We start from the raw sequence: 20,674 nt of genomic DNA on the forward strand, positions 1-20,674 counted from the left end.
ATGTGGTGTAGTGGTTACAGCACTGAACTGTTGCATGGAGGGTCATGAGTTCAAAACTCAACTGGACTGTACAATTTTAATTTCTATATTCGGTTTGAGTACATTCTAGAAGTATCCACAAATGTAAAGAATCATTGTACTGGAATGTTCTGTAGCTATATATATATACTGTATGTGTTCTGGCCAGAGGCAGTTTGCTCCACACCCTTGTATGTGCAAGTGCTGAATAAACCTCCATTAAGTGCAGTTAGTGTTCATCATTCAGCTGCTTAAATGTTCTTCTACATGACAATATTTTCTTAATCCATGTTGGCTATTTGCCAATAAATCATTTTCTTCAAGGTCATTCACAATGTTCAAACACAGTATATGTACCTGTAAATCAGCATTATAGTTGGAGTCACAAACATCCTGTGCAGTTACATCATGCATTCTCCAACAGTCAATGAGTCTTCAGTACTGTCCTGAGTGCTCTGATGTTAATGTCATACACAATGTGACCATTAAACATGATCTTAATGAGTCATTTAGTGAATATTTATTCCATTCTTTGTGGGTTGTTATGTTTGATGGTGGTGTAAGTGACAAATCCTACACAGGGAAGTGAAAGAGATAATTTGCAAGATACAAGCTCACATCAGACATGAAGTATGTGCAGGCACATACCAGAATTGTTGCTTGAAATTGGCAGAAATCCTATCCCCATCTGTCTCTCAACCTGTGTGAACTGCCTTTGTTCATGGATCGGACTGTAGTGATATGGGATTGTAATTCAGTGGATTATTTCTATTTCCTTTCTTGAGTGTTGATGTGACTTGTGCAACTTTCCAGTCTTTAGATAAAGATCTTATGCTGAGCAAGCAGTTGCATATGATTCTTAAGTAAGGAGTTTTTGCATTAGCACACTCTGAAAGGTACCTACCTGGTGTACAATCTGGATTGGAGGCCTTGCCTTTATTAAGTGATAGATGCGGCTTTGCTGCTTTGAAGATATTTATGGCTAAGATATTTATTTCATCTTCTTTGGTGAAGTAACTTCAGAAAACTGTGTTTAGTACTTTTGCTTTAGTGTCACTGTCATCAATACTGTTTCCGTTGCTTTCACACAGTGCAGGTATTGATTTCAACTTGCTTCTGGTATACTTTACATATGGCCAGAATTTCTTTGGATTTTCTGCCAGATTTCAAGACAGAGTTTCATTGTGAAAAGGTTCAAAAAATTTGCATGCTCTTTTCATTACTTCTGCAACAATGTTCTCACCTGTTTTGAGTAGCATGGGGGATCAGTACCACTCATTTGGTATATACCTCGCAACTACCACGACTTCCTATGAATTCAAACCACATCTTTGTTTATGCTTTCACAGTTATAATGGAAGGAGTGAAGACTATTTCTTGAAACACATAAATCAAATTTGTATCTGCCTTTTTAGATAGATATATTATGCATTTATTTTTGGTGGGGTCTTGCTACAACAACATTGTGGTGACCAATCCATGTCTTCATCATGATGCTCTCTATTTGCTCGAGTTTATTTGTTGCTAAGGCATCATGTATATTTTTGCAACAATTTACACTTTGAGTGGGCTCCTGAACTAATTATTCAAAATAATTTTCTGAGATAGCATTCAGTATGTTTTGGGTGATGTTTTATGACTACCACCAATTTAAACATGTATTTTCACCTATGTACCAAGGATAGATTGAAGTTAGCATCAACTATAAATATATGAGTGCTGTACCTCTTTGAAATGAGACTCAAGTTTTGTTTGAAATGTTCATCAATTATCTCATTTGAGTCATGAGGTCAGTAAAAGAAACCAATTATTAATATATTCTGGCTGTCAAGCATGGCATTATCTCTACTAACTTACAGAAACTATGTACTACAATTTCAATACAAGGTAAACTACTTATGACAACTATAAACACTCCACCATGTAATTTTCCCCCTCCTTTCTTCCATCTATTGTCCACACTAAACAATGTCTAGTCTAAGTAATTAATAAGCAAAGTCTTTCATGAATATCTGAGAGGAGCAAAGATTACACTAAACTTTCAAGTTTACTTAGCTTGTCATATTGAGATGACTCCAGTTCTTTTTGTCCAGGGGTCAGATTCTTGAAGCTGAAAATCTCATAACTCTTTCATGATAATAAATTATATGTTACCATATGGAAGCCACCTTGCTAAAGATTTTCCACAGGCATTGTTGATTTTAATAGCAACACATACTTCAATCTGTCAATATGAGTATGAATTCCTTCAGCAAAATAGTTAGTCATGGTATCCATAGGTCTCAGAGATCTGGCAATATGTGCCAGTTTTGAACAAACTTAGTTTTGTGTGCATCTTCATGTTTTTGAGGTGCAGTAAATCTGGTAAATGTAATGAGTGCAGCCGCACAAATTTTACTTATTCTTCCAATATTTCAGCCTTCTACCGTTTGGCCACCTTCAGAGTGAGCTAATAGACTGAAGCTACAGTACTCATTCTATCCTTTTATACTAGAGATACACATGCATCGGAGAGATTGATTGGTGGTAGAGTATGTATACATTGAACCAGTTGCTATGCAGTTGATCTACACTTGGAAATCAAAGTGTCATTGTCAGTTGCACTGTAGCAACATCTTTGCATGTTTACTAAAGAATGCACAGGATTCCATAATTTGTCCACATTGAAACTGCTATCTCTATTAATTAAATTCTTCGCAAAATTAATTTCAACTGCTGCTTTTACTGCAGTATCCCAAAAAGATGAAGTCAACATGAGAATTTCAACATTTTCATACCATTTAGAGTTATCAGTGTAAATTCAGTGTGATATATTGGCTTGTAAGAGCTGGGTGCACCTGCAAGTGCTCCAAGCATCTTTCACAAAGACTGTACTGGGTGTACTGCACAGAAGGTGGCACATCTAAATGTCTCACCAGCACATCACCAGTGGGCTCGCCCTCCCGTCGCTTACTATCTCCGATAGGTGAGGCACCCACATAGGACACTGTTATCACATGACCTCACTGCCTGTGACTCTTGAATGACCAGTGAATTTTTTTAAGGAGATGCACTCAGAGCTTCATCTCCAGAATCAGTGGAATCAGTGTGCCTGCAGACTTGTATTGACCTTAGTAGGAAAACTGCAGTGAGTAAATACATCTAAGTAGAAAGAATATCACTCTCCTTCTACATAACTCAGCTACACAGAAGAACTCATAGCAATTCAAAGTTCTGTATACCTCAATTATGAAGTGTACATATTGTAAATAAACTTATTAATCTGTTACCTTTTTGTAGATGTCTGACTGTCTTTCTTGGCCATCTCAATTACCGAAAAATCAGACATTCACTGGAGAGAACTCTGGTGCTTAAGTGTGGCACTTGTTGAAAATTCATAAAAAAGCTCATAATTTTTGTGTAGAATATATTTTACAGTGTCTTTAATTTCTGTATGCAATGGCGACTTCTGTAGTCTAATCACTCACTCCACTTATTCAGTTTCAGAGCCAATCAACTCCTTGCTAGCAACTATGGGCAGCTTGATGGACATACAACAAACCCAGCGGGCAATAATGACTGAAGCACAGAACACCAGAGGCCAGATGCCACTTCCACACCTTCATTCTTTTGATGCATAACCTGAGGAATGGACAGTGTACCACTTGCAGTTTGAACAGCATACAATATATCAGGTGACTCATGAACGTTTTCTTTTTTTTGTGATAGAAATGTTACACTTTCACATGTATAGGAAGTTTTTCCCTCAGTTAGAGCCCCCAACCCTACCCTATGAAGGCATTGTTAGGAAACTGGATGACTTCTTTGATGCTCAGATTTGTGTACCTGCCACTAGTTTTAAATTTTTCTGCACATATCATCAATATAATCAGTCTTACAAGGAATGGATCATATGAATAATCAATAGTCCAACTTGCGCTGGATGCTAGGTGCTTTGTGAAACAAGGTTTTTTTTTCCACAAGAATACGAATTTGCCCCCCCCCCCCTCCCCCCCCCCCCCCCCAAAAATTGCTGCCCAGGTCAGATAATTCGGTTTGCCCGTTTGCCCCCCCCCCCCCTCCCATCCCCCCTCACTGTATGCGTGAATCTGGCGGCTTGGGCATGTCAGTAGAATTTTTCCCAGTAGCATCTACCTGCTTGCTGCGACTGATTATGCATCCAAAAGCCACATTTCTGTAGCCAGAAGTGGGAGAAGGTACTACTCATATGCAACTCAACTGTGCATGTGCATGAGCCCGCTCGTAACTGCTAAACAGTTGTGATGTCACACTCATATGAGGCAATTTTTTTTTATGCAGCATTGAATAGTCTTCCTAATGCCTTTGACACATTTTGTTATTGGAAGATGCTTGTATGAGCACTGTGTTTTGTTGTTTTATATGGCACATTTCCTTTTTCTGTTTTTTCTCTCATTCATGTTTTATTGCAACAGTATTATTCTGCAGTAGCAGGATACAGTAATATCCTTTGTTGGAGTACTGGTTCTTACCAGACAAAATTATAAAAATTTAATTGAAAACTAAAACAATGAAAAATTCCAGAAATTCTAAAAAATTTCCAGTTTTTTCCTGGTTTTTTCCTGGATGAAAAAATTCCCAGGTTTTTCTTGGACCTCCTGGGGCGTATACATTGGTTAATACATAATAATTATTCGACAGTCGCATATGAGATTTATCTTTGAGGTTCTCCACTGCTGCAGCTTGAGCATCAGGTGACTGCATTTGTCATTTTCTTTACCATTGTACACTGAAGTTGAAACAAATCCGAGTCTGAGTAAACTTGTCTGGGTTTATTCCCATTCTCGACTTTCTCTTTTTTCTTTTGTCTTGTTTCCCCAGACTTGTGTTTAGATTTTACAATGGTAATATCACTTAAATCAAGCTTGCACTCTTTGAGACTAAATCCACAACTATCGGAAGTTTGTAAAACAAACCGGTGTCAGTGTTCCTAACTTGAAGGCTTTGAGACAAAGTGGATGCACACTATAGTCAGCTCTTGGCCTTACTATATGCAAAAGTGTAGGTCTTACCTCCAGTAGTTTCCCCACTGTGGGTGCAGCTGACAAATAACAGGTGAGCACGATAATGGTGATCTTTAGGAACAGACGGGGAAACCCAGAGAGGGAGTAGTTGCGGTAATTCTTTACTTCATCATTGGTAGATGCTACCTCCCATTGACGAAAAGAGAATTAAGGAACAGGAATTGGAAGGACCAACTGGTTTTATAATCTTATTGAGCAGTTTTTCACTTGTTTATTTGACTCACTTATATTCGCTTAAAAAAAATTACTGGTAACCGATAAACGGGGAAAGAAAACAGGCAAAAATTCAGCTCGCAGTATCAATGATGATAAAAATTGCAGTTTCTAATTAAAACGTTTTCACTGGTAAGATTTCCATTTGTTTCAAATACAGGATTATTAAACACAAATTAAAGCAAGCAGTGCTCGATTAATGACAATCTCGAGCAACAGTCATGTGACACGAGGAGTGGTACAGCATTATGGAGCTAATAGTGTTGTGCCATGTGGCATCCATGTACTTAGACTAGCCTATTAGATGGTGCTTGGTGCATGCATTCTTTTAGTCATTCATAGAACAGCCAGTTTAAAAGTGAACTGCGATGTGCAAGCTTATGTTGGTGGAGGTGTATCAATAATATTGATGATGTCAAAACACAGACCTCAATTATGAGTTGATGACTGACTAATGTTGCAACTTTGGACATGTTCCAAAACCCAGTATGATACAAAATTTATTTTACAATTGGTGTCTGACATATTTTTCAACTGACCACCCTGGGAGCTCCATCCCCTTGAGAGACTTTGGCCCACCTTGAGACTTGGGCTCTGGGGATCTTGCCTCCTTATCCCCCCTCCTCCCATCCCTTCATCAGGCCTGGCTGGTATCAGATAGAGGAGATTGAAGATATATATTTTAGATCTGTTTAAAAATCCACAATTCAAATTATTTCAGGTATCTTAAGCAATTAAGCTGGTTTCTATGCATAATAACACATTATGATACAAAAGTTATCTCTTATTCTGGTATCTGCACTTTTGTCATGACAGAAAGCTTCAGATTATTATTAGACCTCACTTACTAATGCACAGAATAAAGCTGTAAATCTATTGGCGAATAATAAAACTTTGAAATAGTGAGATTAAAACTGTGCAGATTGTATGTATTACAAAAGTCACTTCCATGGAATATGTCCCCCTCCCAGAGAAGAAAATCTGTCTTCATATGCCTCCCTGAATATATAGGTTGTACTAACCTTTCCAGTGGCTGCTGTTGTTCCAGAAAATTACCTTCAAATTCTCCTCTCTAAGTCCAAATAGTAGTTCGGTGATGCTCATTATACATACAGTCTCGTTGGTTACCAATTTGTCATCACAATAAAGAAGGGGAACGTGACAGACTTCATGTTGGCTATATAATTCATTATAGCAATAAAGTAAAATAGAAAATTAATCACTATTGGTCACATGTTGTTCAGATTAACATCAAATGTTTCACTTCAGTATTTCATTTACACATCTCTTCCCAGCCGTAAGCCAATTATTGATGTCATATGCTGTATCCAGCAACCACTGTTAAGGATCGCAATGGAATGTCATTACTTGAGACAGGAATAAAAAGTGACTAAAAGCCTATAGCATTAGTGGTATGCCCAAAAAATAATTTATTTATTCCTTTTCTTTCACCAGTCACGACAGGACAATATGTGCACTGAGGACCGTACTATCGAGAGCATCCCACAAGAAAATAAAGGACAGTACATTATGGGAGCCATATATATATCTGACACAGGTGCCAAGCAGACATTTTTCAGATGAAGTCATTAGGCTAGTTCGAGGTCATAGAAGAATTCTTGTTTATGTGCCAGCATCAGCAAGTGAACTGAGCAATAGGTTTGGGAATCCAGGTACCCGAACATTTACTTTTGCAACTACATCTATACTCCACAAGTCACATTACAGTGTGTGGTCAGGGGAATTTTGTGTACCAGTGTCACTTCGTCCTTTTCTTTTCTCTAGTAGCGAATGATCTGCCCACAGAATGATTGTTGCTAAGGCTCTTTGTAGGCTCAAATCTCTCCAGTTTTGTCTTCATGATCTTTTCACAACTTATACTAGGAAAGAGATATATTGGCTGACTCTTCTAGGAACATAAGCCTGTGTCGTTCTTGTGTTTAAATAATCTTTTGGTTAGAGGTGTGGTACACCAACAGGTAGACCACACCATCATGCAGGACGCCTCTCTTGCAGTGTCTGCCACTGGAGTTGGCTGAGCATCTCTGTGAAACTTTCGCTTTTACTAAATGAACCGTAACAAAACATGCTCTTTTCTTTGGATTTCCTGTATATCCTACATCAATTCTATCTAGTACGAAACCCAGACTGACAAACAATATTCAAGTATTGGTTGAACAAGTGTTTTGTTAATCGACTACATTCTCTGAGGATTCTTCAAATAAATCTGTCTGGCTTCTGCCTCAGCTGTAATTAACTTTATGTGGTCACTCCACTTGGCTGTGTGTGACCTAATGTGGAAAAAGACTGCTCCCAAAAATATTGTGATATTGCATGATGGAAAAATGTCACTGATCCTAGGACAGTTGCAAACCATTTCAGTTCATATAATGCAACTCTTTCTGGAAAAATAGTAAAGGAAAAAAGTTGGTAATACAACCATACAACAATGAAATAACTTGCTCATATTGAAATAAGTAATTATTCATTTTTCTCAGTCCAATTGGCCCAAATGAACACCTAAATGTCATTAATTCACTATAGAGTAATTATTTAGCTGGTATTGATGATATTCCAGATTATACTATAAAAATAGCAGCAAGAGATATGTTATTGTTGTGATCTTCAGTCCTGAGACTGGTTTGATGCAGCTCTCCATGCTACTCCATCCTGTGCAAGCTTCTTCATCTCCCAGTACCTAGTGCAACCTACATCCTTCTGTATCTGCTTATTGTATTCATCTCTTGGCCTCCCTCTTCATTTTTACCTTCCACGCTGGCCTCCAATACTAAACTGGCGACCCCTTGATGTCTCAGAACATGTCGTACCAACCAATCCCTTCTTCTAGTCAAGTTGTGCCACAAGCTCCTCTTCTCCCCAATTCTATTCAATACCTCGTCATTACTTACGTGATCTACCCATCTAATCTTCAGCATTCTTCTGTAACACCACATTTCGAAAGCTTCTATTCTCTTCTTGTCTAAACTATTTATCGTCCATGTTTCACTTCCATACATGCCTACTCTCCATACAAATACTTTCAGAAACGACTTCCTGACATTTAAATCTATATTCGATGTTAACAAATTTTTCTTCTTCAGAAACACTTTCCTTGCCATTGCCAGTCTACATTTTATACACTCTCTACTTCGACCATCATCAGTTATTTTGCTCCCTAAATAGCAAAACTCCTTTACTACTGTTAAGTGTCTCATTTCCTAAACTAATTCCCTCAGCATCACCTGACTTAATTCACTACATTCCATTATCCTTGTTTTGCTTTTGTTGATGTTCATCTTATACCCTCCTTTCAAGACACTGTCCATTCCGTTCAACTGCTCTTCTAAGTCCTTTGCTGTCTCTGACAGAATTACAATGTTACCGGCGAACCTCAAAGTTTTTATTTCTTCTCCATGGATTTTAATACCTACTCCAAACTTTTTTTTGGTTTCCTTCACTGCTTGCTCAATATACAGATTGAATAACATTGGGGATAGGCTACAACCCTGTCTCACTCCCTTCCCAACCACTGCTTCCCTTTCATGTCCCTCGACTCTTATAACTGCCATCTGCTTTCTGTACAAATTGTAAATAGCCTTTCGCTCCCTAAATAGCCTTTCGCTCCCTGTATTTTACCCCTGCCACCTTCAGAATTTGAAAGAGAGTATTCCAATCAACATTGTCAAAAGCTTTCTCTAAGTCTACAAATGCTAGAAATGTAGGTTTGCCTTTCCTTTATCTTTCTTCTAAGATAAGTCAAGGGTCAGTATTGCCTCACGTGTTCCAACATTTCTACGGAGTCCAAACTGATCTTCCCCGAGGTCAGCTTATATCAGTTTTTCCATTTGTCTGTAAAGATTTCACGTTAGTATTTCACAGCTGTGACTTATTAAACTGATAGTTTGGTAATTTTCACAACTGTCACACCTGCTTTCTTTGGGTTGGAATTATTACATTCTTCTTGAAGTCTGAAGGTATTTCACCTGTCTCATTCATCTCGCTTACCAGATGGAAGAGTTGTGTCAGGACTGGCTTTCCCAAGGCTGTCAGTAGTTCTAATGCAATGTTGTCCACTCTGGGGGCCTTGTTTCGACTCAGGCCTTTCAGTGCTCTGTCAAACTCTTCACGCAGTATCATATCTCCCATTTCATCTTCATCTACATCCTCTTCCATTTCCATAATATTGTGTTCAAGTACATCGCCCTTGTATAGACCCTCTATATACTCCTTCCACCTTTCTGTTTTCCCTTCTTTGCTTAGAACAGGTTTCCATTAAAGGTCTTGATATTCATGCAAGTGGTTCTTCTTTCTCCAAAGGTCGCTTTAATTTTCCTGTAGGCAGTATCTATCTTACCCCTAGTGAGATAAGCCTCTACATCCTTACATTTGTCCTCTAGCCATCCCTGCTTAGCCCTTTTGCACTTCCTGTTGATCTCATTTTTGAGATGTTTGTATTCCTTTTTGCCTGCTTCATTTACTGCATTTTTATATTTTCTCCTTGCATCAATTAAATTCAGTATTTCTTCTGTTACCCAAGGGTTTCTACTAGCCCTTGTCTTTTTACCTATTTGATCCTCGGCTGCCTTCACTATTTCATCCCTCAAAGCTACCCATTCTTCTTCTAGTGTATTTCTTTCTCCCATTCCTGTCAATTGTTTCCTTTTGCTCTCCCTGAAACCCTATACAATCTCTGGTTCTTTCAGTTTATCCAGGTCCCATCTTCTCAAATTCCTACCTTTCTGCAGTTCCTTCAGTTTTAATCTACAGTTCATAACCAATAGATTGTGGTCAGAATCCACATCTGCCCCTGTAAATGTCTTACAATTTAAAACCTGGTTCCTAGATCTCTGCCTTACCATTATATAATCTAACTGATATTTTCTAGTATCTCCAGGGTTCTTCCATGTATACAACCTTCTTTCATGATTCGTGAACCAAGTGTTAGCTATGATTAAGTTATGCTCTGGGCAAAATTCTACCAGGTGGCTTCCTCTTTCATTTCTTAGCCCCAGTCCATATTCACCTACTATGTTTCCTTCTCTCCCTTTTCCTACTCTCTAATTCCAGTTACCCATGACTATTAAATTTTTGTCTCCCTTCACTACCCGAATAATTTCTTTTATCTCATCATACATTCCATCAATTTCTTCATCATCTGCAGAGCTAGATGGCATATAAACTTGTACTCTGTAGTAGGTGTGGGCTTCATGTCTATCTTGGCCACAATAATGCGTTCACTATGCTGTTCCTAGTAGCTTACCCGTACTCCTATTTTTTTTATTCATTATTAAACCTACTCCTGCATTACCCCTGTTTGATTTTGTATTTATAACCCTGTATTCACCTGACCAAAAGTCTTGTTTCTCCTGCCACCGAACTTCACTAATTCCCACTATATTTAACTTTAACCTATCCATTTCCCTTTTTAAATTTTCTAACCTACCTGTCTGGTTAAGGGATCTGACATTCCATGCTTCGATCCGTAGAACGCCTGTTATGCTCTGTGCAAAATTCTACCAGGCGGCTGCCTCTTTCATTTCTTACCCCCAAGCCATATTCACCTACTACGTTTCCTTCTCTCCCTTTTCCTACTACCAAATTCCAGTCACCCATGACTATTAAATTTTTGTCTCCCTCACTATCTGAATAATTTCTTTTATTTCATCATACATTTCTTCAATTTCTTCGTCATCTGCAGAGCTAGTTGGCATATAAACTTGTACTACTGTAGTAGGCATGGACTTTGTATCTATCTTATCCACAATAATGCGTTCACTATGCTGTTTGTAGTAGCTTACCTGCATTCCTATTTTTTTATTCATTATTAAACCGACTCCTGCATTACCACTATTTGATTTTGTACTTATAACCCTGTATTCGCCTGACCAAAGTCTTGTTCCTTCTGCCACTGAACTTCACTAATTCCCACTATATCTAACTTTAACCTATCCATTTCCCTTTTAAAATTTTCTAACCTACCTGCCTCATTAAGGGATCTGACATTCCACGCTCCGATCTGTAGAGTGCCAGTTTTCTTTCTCCTGATAACGACGTCCTCTTGAATAGTCCCCACCCGGAGATCTGAATGGGGGCTATTTTACCTCTGGAATATTTTACCTAAGAGGACGCCACCATCATTAACCATACAGTAAAGCTGCATGCCCTCGGGAAAAATTATGGCTGTACTTTCCCCTTGCTTTCAGCCTTTCGCAGTACCAGCACAGCAAGGCCATTTTGGTTAGTGTTACAATGCCAGATTAGTCAATTATCCAGACTGTTGCCACTGCAACTACTGAAAAGGCTGCTGCCCCTCTTCAGGAACCATGCGTTTGTCTGGCCTCTCAACAGATATCCCTCCATTGTGGTTGCACCTATGGTACGGCTATCTGTATCGCTGAGGCACGCAAGCCTCCCCACCAATGGCAAGGTCCATGGTTGATGGGGGGGGGGGGGATAATATACAATATACAATATTTAATCAAATTTGTAATTATTAACTGTACAGATCCAATCTTTATAAAAATTTAAATTTATTTAAATTATATTTGACAGTTGTAAAACCAACAGCTGTCCAATATTTTGTGTACAATATATGTACTGAAAAAGAGACTTATGCAGACAAATAAATAAATAAAGAATTAAAAACTGTGTGGGAAAGCATCTTGTTGCTGAATCAACCTCTTAACAACACATCGTGCTATCAGAGCTAAGTATTTCAGTGTTGTCTATAACATTTATACCTCTAACGTTGGCACCTGGTGAAGTAGTATAGTATCTGTGATTTAGAATTCGCCTTACTTATTTAATTAGTAATTTATGATTATATTATTTGAAGAAATAAATAGTTAAATTAAGTGTGAGTATATCTAATTAGCAGGTATTCAAAAATTTTTATGGTTATTTTAGTATTATATTATTCCTGGGTCTCTCTATAAATCCAGTATTTACCAGACAGGTAGTGTACATAAAATGCAAGTTGTTTATGTATGGTAAAATTTTGATTAGTATTACATAATGAATGTACACATAATATAATCTGAAACATATTCTCAACAAATCATTCTCATCACAAACTAACTTGTACCAGATCTTATAATACCCATGCACAGAACAGGAGAAGAAGATTAATAAATAAAACAAATCAAATCATTTGGAAGTTCTTGACAGATGTTGAAAAGTAGCAATGTTCATAGTAAGTAGGACTGCATTACTACAAATGTAGATAACTGTTGCCCTTTGAGAAAAATAGCTGTTGCCCTATGAGATCAAGTGGGTATTAAGCTAGCAGGGGAAGATAAACACCATAAGTGAGGAAACAACAATTTTTTTCAAAGTAGTGGATTTCCCATAATTTTGCTATGTTGCATATACCTAGAGTAACCACATACAGTATAATAATATTTAATTATTGGTGCATTTTATAATGGTTACTTCTCTTTGTTAAAGCATAATTTGATTAATTTCACATACCTGAATGCTCTTGGTAATGACTGGATCTACAGAACACAATGAATCAATACATTAAATTTCATTTTAAAAAGTGACAGTTGTCAGTATATTGTCATGACTTACCTCTATGACGAGTCTTTCTGTTTGCAGAAATTGTACCAGTTGGACCCGATTGGCATTGTAAGTAAGAATAGCATGTGCATCATTAACGTCAATGTTTTTAGATATATCAATGCTTCTTGTCTTTACAAGAGTAAGATTTGGAATTCTATACTTCAGGAAGATTCTGTTAAAGCTACAAAAATAATTGAACATTGAAGATATAATGCACAATAACTGCACTACTAATAGATAAAATAAGAATTCCATAGTTTCAAAGTTGTATTTAGGATGTCATGCACTTAATCTCAGAATCAAACATGACATTTCTTCCCCATATGGGAATGGTATAAAAATAGATTAAAGAAATTCGGAGATGTTAAAAAAAGTAACTGCATATGTAAACTCAAATGAAATGCATAAATATAAATATGAGAAGGCTTCAGAGTGTCAGAAAAATATATCTTTTGTAGCTGGATTCACCCCGATAACATATTAATTTTCATTAGCTGGAGTATTCTAATAGTTCTATCATTGTTTTCTTACACTCATTTTAATCACTATTCAACATTTTGAGCACCTGTAAACTTCATCTCTACCTAGATCATGTAAGGGAGTAAGTAGGACTAAGTATGCTATCTAGTCAAGAGTATTTGGAAACTCCTGTCCAAAGCAGAACTGAACACTAGAGGTCCTGGGAGGTGGACCTGCCAGTATAAAAGGGGGTGGAGAGTATTATGTTGTAAGTAAAGAGGCATTTTTCCTCTCCTATCAGAAACATTGTATTACATACAGTTATGAGTATACCACTTTTTCCCAAAACTTGACCACCTACAGCGCACACTGAATATTAACTTGATCAGTATAGCCCCATCTTGTCAATTTAACCTTTTATATGCCAAGACCAGGTCTCAGCCAATTCAGGGACTTCCAAGTCGCCCATTCCTCATCACAGCCAGGACATAAAGTTTCAGAAACCCTTTCCTGCCAGAGGGAAAGTAGCTTGTAGCCCTCCCTAGTTGCAACCTAGCTTTTCTAGCAGTGGTTCTAAGTGCCATCAATGTTCTAAGGAAACCCCTTGACTTCAGTCATCATGGGTGTAGTTCTTACGCATACAGAGCATGGCTTCTCCACTATTTTTCTTTCAGCATTCACAGTTATTTCCCTTAAAACAGGAGATGGTACTATTCCTACAAGCTAGTAAAGCTATTTGACTGGAGTGTATTTCAAGCAACCTGGTATGATTCTGCAGGTGTCATTGAGAGCTATGTCACCTATTTGCTGTATGTTGAATTATATCAGACAGGACATGCATACTCTGCCATGGTGGAAACTTTTAACTAGCAGTTCATGCAGTGCTTCTTGAAAGTAAGTGATCTATCAAGAGACATTCATATATATTTTGGGCTCTCATAATGTTCCAGTTTCACATGTGACCACACTGTCTTTAATTCGTGACTAGTTTCCCTGTTTGTAAAATTAAAGGTGCACACTTATGTCTTTGAGGGATTTGGGTTAAGTTGGTTTGCGTTTTAACATCTTGAAAGTTGTTTAAGGGCATTTACGAGAGTGTCCTCCACTGATTCGAAATCTATGGTCTGGGTGGCTAGACAAAATTCATTGTTGTACATGAAGCTCCTGCTATTAGCTGCTGTGGGTTGGTAATCTGTATATATATTGAACCTAATTAGAAACAGCGCACTGTTTCTCTGTAATTTAATCAGTTATTCTGTTGTTGGAAGACAGCAAAGAACCTGTGATTATGGAAAAGAGTTGTGATGAGCTGGTTAGGCTAAAATCCATGGTCAGGTTGTACTCCTTGACTAGTAGTAGCTGGTGACTGGCAATGTCTCATGCTGCTGATAATTTAACAAATACCACTCCTGTCACCTTACAGGCTTCAAACCCACCTTCCATAAACTGTGTGAGATTTAGTCCAGTACAGCTTTTGCCAGCTTGAAATCCAGATTGATAAAGTGTAAGTAAGGGGTCAACTACAACTGACAGTCAATTTAAAATCAGTATTTCCAGAAATTTGTGAAGGTGACACAGTACTGTGACTGGTCTAAAATTCTTTGGATTATTTGTTTCTTTTCCATGTTTCAGCAAATCTCTTCCACCATATCTTTGGGATTTGGCTTCTGCAGAAAAGATGTTGAAAAGTTGGAGAATCTATTTCTTTGTTGTTAAGCCAACATGTTTAATTTGCTCAATTTGAATGCACCCAAGCAGCTGATTTTCCCTATTTGGTCTGTCTGATAGCCTTCTCTAGTTCTTCCTTGCAGAATGATGTTGTGAGGTCACTACTCTCCTCTTGCTTTCCTTTTTGCAGTTTTTGTTTATGTTCAATTGTGGGTTGTCTTCACATTCAATGGTAAATGATGTGCTGTTTAATTGGCAGTGATACTATGATGTGCAGTAGTCCTCTTGGATCATTGCTTAGGTGTCTTAGAAGTATCCAAGCTTTATTCCTGCTTCTTTTCAAATCCAAGTTTTCTGTTGTTTTTATCTACTTCTCCATTTTTGTCTTCCTTATAGGGGAAATGAGCTTGTTTCTTGCTTGCAAAGTTGCTTCACTGAGGATTATCGTAAAAGAAATTGGTGTATTCAGTGAGTAGGGAGGTTTGATCTGATGTGAGCTCAGAATATAAGATGTTCGATTGCCATGAGGGAAGGAAGCAGTAACATCAGAATGGGTCAGCCGGGAGAGCTAAGTGACTTTGAACGTGCACTAATCATTGGATATCACGTAAGTAACAACCACCAGGAACATTTCAATTCTTTTGCAGCTACCTAAGTTGACTGTTGGTGACAACACTGGGATGTGGAAACGTGACGAAACAACCACAGCTAAACCAAGACTAGGTAGATCTCACAGACAAGGTCCATTGAGCTTTGTGGAGGGTGGTTGTAAAAATTGCATGAAATCAGTCCAACTACCACAATTAATGTACATAGGGAGTTAAGAGCAATGGGGTACAATGGCCAAGCAGCTCCTTGGAAGCTACGCATTTCTGCAACTAATGCTAAGTGATGTAAAGAGCAATGTCTCTAGACAGTGGACGACAGGAAGTGAGTACTTTGAAGTGATTAATCATGCTATCATGCTGCATCCAGTGGAAATCTGATGGAAGGGTTTGGATTTATCAAATTCCTAGAGATCATTATCTGCGCTCATATGCAGTACCAACATAAAGTATGGAAGAGGTGGTGTTGTAATATGGAGGGGTTTTTCTTGGTTAGGATGTCATTCCCTTATTGAATTTTAGAAAACAATGAATGCAGGAGGATATGCACACATTTTACAGCACTGTGTGCTGCGTATTGTAGAGGAACATTCAAAGATGATGACTGTTTCAATATGATAATGCACCCTCTCATTAAGCAGCATCAGGGAGGCAATGGTTTGTGGACAATAACGTTCCTGGCACAGGCTGGTCTGCCCATAATCCTGACCGGAACACAATGAAAAACCTTTAGGATGAAGTAGAATGTCTACTTTGCTCCAGACCCCATGGTCCATCATCATTGCCTTCAGTATTTGAAGAACAATGTGCTGCCATTCCTCTACAGATATTCAGAAACACCATTGAAAGTGCCCCCAGCAGAGTTCAGTCAGTCATAATGGTGAAGGATGAACACACTCCATAGTAATGTCCACTAACAGATGTCTGAATATTATTGATCAGATAGTGTGTCATGGAGGTTTTGTTCCAGAAAGAAACAGAAGCATGTTGTTACATCAGTGAAATGTTATATGTGTATCTCAGCATGTAAAAATCTCCATAGTATTAAAAGCTTGTATCTGTAACTGTTTCCCACATAGAACCTAAAAAAACTCCTAAAAAGCTCCATGCTATTGGTTTTGTGTATTACAATATTCAAAATTACCATAACTATTTGAGAAATTGGTGATGTTGAGACGTAACATTTAGGACCTTTCCCCTTTTTTTAACTTTGTTACCAGCACTTCCACACTCACATTAATTGATAGAAAAGCTACTATCACACCAACAGCAATCCTAACCATAGCCAAATATGGACAATATTAGTAATACTGTACTTTGGAAACTGTCATCATGAAATAAAGTTGTACAATGTTTTCCTTATGTCTCAAGTAGACACTGTAATTGGTAGGAATGTTTAAAACCATTCTGTTTGCTTAAAATTTATGTATTTCTACAACCATCTTTGGTGACAACATATTTAAAACAAAAGTAATTTTAAAGTAATAAAAATAAAAAAAGTCAGCCTTAATCAGTACTGATGATATATAGTTTAAAACTAATGTAATTCAAGAAAACAAGTAATGCAATCCAGTTAAAATAAAAGTGTAACTATGAAATTAAAAAAAAAACATATACTGTCTGCCATACTCGGTGAAGATCATTTTACTAATATGAAATAAATTTTTGTTAAAGTTGGAATAACCAACTAAAACATAATGTGTATTGTTGAAATTATGTACCTAGCTATTTTTATTCTGAATGAGAGTGCTTTATAATGAATTTCATATGTTATGCAATGTAATGTTATTTTATGATTTATTCAGTGTTATTTAATGTACTATTATCTGTCAAAGATCATTGTAATTCTTTAAATTTCTGTTTTTAACAATTACATCATTGTAGCAAAACCTACATAAGGCCATTATGGAGCCACTGTTGTACACCTAGTTTTGCTTGAACTATTGATGTGGCACCTGTGCTGATCAGTTATGTGTAATTGATTCTAAATGGCACACACCACGCCAACTTTGTGCAGCTGTACTCTGAAACAGACAAAACTGGAGCTCAAAACAAATTGTGGCATGAGGTAATCTGGGCATTAGAACTCATTTGGTCAGTATTTGTATCTCCAGGACAATGATGAAATTCTTGGTTGCTATAGCTACTGCAAGAAGATAAACTCTTCAAAGCTGACAACACAGGTTAAGTATTTGATGCTAGCTAAGAACAGCTCTCTTTTTATTTGGAAACTTCTCAATGTTCAGAAAAAATTCTGTACTGTTTGAAGCTAACAACATCGAAGCTTTTTATTTACCCAAGAGACAGTTATCAAGCTACATAAAACATTTTTTGCAGTTACAGAGAAATAACACTTCAGATGTTTAAATACAGTTTATATTGGTTAATACACAAGTGCATGGTTTCATGTTAATACAGGGAAATGTACTTGTAAATTAACACCCAACATTTCAGCTCAGTTTACACTTATGCTATCTACAGCTTTTATGTATACATTCTTACAAATTATACAGAGATTAGCTATTTGTTTATTATTTAATTAAAAGGCTGTATGCATTACTATTTAAATACTCGTCAAAGTTTAGTCTCGAGTCAGGATCCTTTTACCTCTCGGAACCTTTTGATTTTCAGTTGCAACACATCATCTGGTAATTTGTTTATAAAAGGTATGCAGAAAGTTTCCTCTGTATTGCTTACAATCCACTCCAGGGATTATTCAAATAATTCTTGTTTTTGGTTCTTAGAGTGGACCCTCAAACCTGTTTCATGTTCATCTCACTCGATCTCAGTGTCTAGAGTCTAATGAATGTATAGACTTAGGCAGTCAATATTTTGTTTTGCATGATATACATTTTGCAGGGAGTTTTGGCACTCAAGGTCTTTCATGCTGTGAAGGTTTTTTTTCCTCCAAAGACAAATTCTTTTACAGCTAGGGAGCATTGATTCCAGTTTCTTAAAACGTAGATACTCATTTACAGATATGTAAAAGGTAAATTTTATCATTTGTTATGTCATGCAAATATTTTTTTTATTTTTTATCACACAACAGCTAGTTTTTGGTTTCCAGATTTGTTTTTGATATGTCATGAACATAAAGTACCATAATGACATGCAATATGTTTCTTTTACAATATTTATTCATGAATTCTCCTTTATGCTTACATTGAACTACGCAACAAGCTAATATTAGTTTATTTTCCATAAATATAAATATGAGCACATTGTAATTGGCTTAGATACATTAATTTTTATCTGTTAAGATGTTAAGTTACCATATGTTATGTAGCCATTAATAATTTTGTACCTTTCATTGACATAGTGGTTGTATGAATTGTCATTTGTCCACAGAGAACGTGTTTGGAATGGATTGTACAAACTTTGAGACTGCTTCTGTGACAGAAGGAGATATGAGTCTTCAGTCTGGCAGTGTGCTTCACCATATTAATCGATTACCATCTGTTTAAGTAGGATATTTTCCTGCATTCCACAGTTATAGTACAAATAATCTTTAACATTGAGCTATATATGTTACAGTTTGTTATGATCTGACATATGTCATGTTATTGACATCATTTTGGAAGTATATTTTACATGACAAATGTTGTGTAGATATAATATGTAATTATTTGTTTGTGATCATTGTACCTAAGTACAGTCTTTTTCAAAGTGTGACAATGATCTATTGTCTGACTGAAACTGGTTGCTGTATTAAACTTACACATAGCTGTCGTGCTAATCTTGACTTTTTAAAAATCAAAACATGTACTCTTGTGGGCTTAAGACTTTGTAGTGTCACCATTACCTTGGGAACAAAGAAGTTGGCACAACGTTTCTGTAGGTTACTGTGGTACCACTACTCAGATGGTGCTAGTCATTAGGCACACCCTCTGATGGGACCACACTAGGCTCTAACATATGGGAGGTCTGTTCAAAAAATTCCAGAACTTTGGCCACAAAATTTTTCTGTGGTTACCTTTTACTTATTGTGCATGGTCTCCTTTGAAATACTTTCCTCCACAATTAATACACACATCCAATGCTGTTTCCACTTCTGGAATCAGTCTCAGTATGCCTCTTGCTGGATTACACGAAGCACCACCTGCGAATTTTTTTAATCTCATTTATCATTGTAAATCTTCGTCCTTTCAATGGGATTTTCAACTTTGGAAATTAAAAAGTATGCAGGGGCCAGGTCTGGAGAGTACAAAGGATGAGGCAGCACAGTGGTTGCATTTTTTGTGCAATAGTCACTCACCAATAGGGATGAAACTGCAGGTTTGTTATCGTGATTCAAAAGCCATCAATTGTCTCACCACATTTCACCCTGTTCCTTTCTCACATTTACTCGCAGGCATTGTGACACTTCCTGATAGTGCCATCAATTAATAGTTTGTGCCTGTGGCATGAATTCACGATGAACTAATCCTTCAAAGTCAAAGAAAACTATCAGCACGGCTTTGACATTTGACCTGACCTGATAAGCTTTTTTTGGTCTTGGAGAATCTTTCCCTATGCATTGTGAAGACTGAACCTTTATCTCAACATCAGAACCATAGAGCCACTTCTCATCACCTACTATGATCCTCTTAAGGAACAAGTCATTCTCATTTGCAACTAAAAATCTCTTCACAGACTGTGAGGCGAAGGTCTTTCTGGTCTTGACTCATGAGCCATGGGACAAACTTAGTGGCAACACAATTCATTCCAAGATGCTAGATCAGTATTTCTGACATGATCCAACTGAAATGTTCATTCTTCTGGAATCTCTTAGACAGTCAGTATTCAACTGCCATGCAGAATTTCATTGATGTTCCTGACATGAGTGTCATCAGTAGAAGTCAAAGGGCTTCCTGGACAAGGGTCACCTTCAACATCCATCCAGCCATTTTTAAACCATGTCAACCATTTGTAACATTGAGTGTGACTTAAGCACTCATCACTGTAGACTTACTGCAACATTTAATGTATCTCTGTGAAGGTTTTCTTGAGTTTCACACAAAATTTAATGCCGACGCATTGCTCTTTAACTTTGCCATCTTGAAATTCACAAACTATGCTACATAATGTTCTACTCAATACAGCACTGAAAAATAGCTAGCAGACACA

General features: G+C 37.2%; 1 long non-coding RNA gene across 1 annotated transcript in view; it reads left to right on the forward strand.

The window, feature by feature from the left end:
• The window catches only part of LOC124597470, a 39,337-nt gene extending 20,198 nt beyond the window's left edge, over window positions 1–19,139 (forward strand). Inside the window, exons 2-4 of the long non-coding RNA XR_006978540.1 lie at window positions 3,499–3,692; window positions 12,873–12,902; window positions 18,917–19,139. This is a non-coding gene — a long non-coding RNA (uncharacterized LOC124597470). The remainder of the gene's footprint in view (window positions 1–3,498; window positions 3,693–12,872; window positions 12,903–18,916) is intronic.
• The last annotated feature ends 1,535 nt before the right edge of the window (window positions 19,140–20,674 follow it).

This window comes from Schistocerca americana, chromosome 1 (genome assembly GCF_021461395.2).
Source record: "Schistocerca americana isolate TAMUIC-IGC-003095 chromosome 1, iqSchAmer2.1, whole genome shotgun sequence".
In the NCBI taxonomy this organism is placed as follows: Eukaryota; Metazoa; Arthropoda; class Insecta; order Orthoptera; family Acrididae; genus Schistocerca; species Schistocerca americana.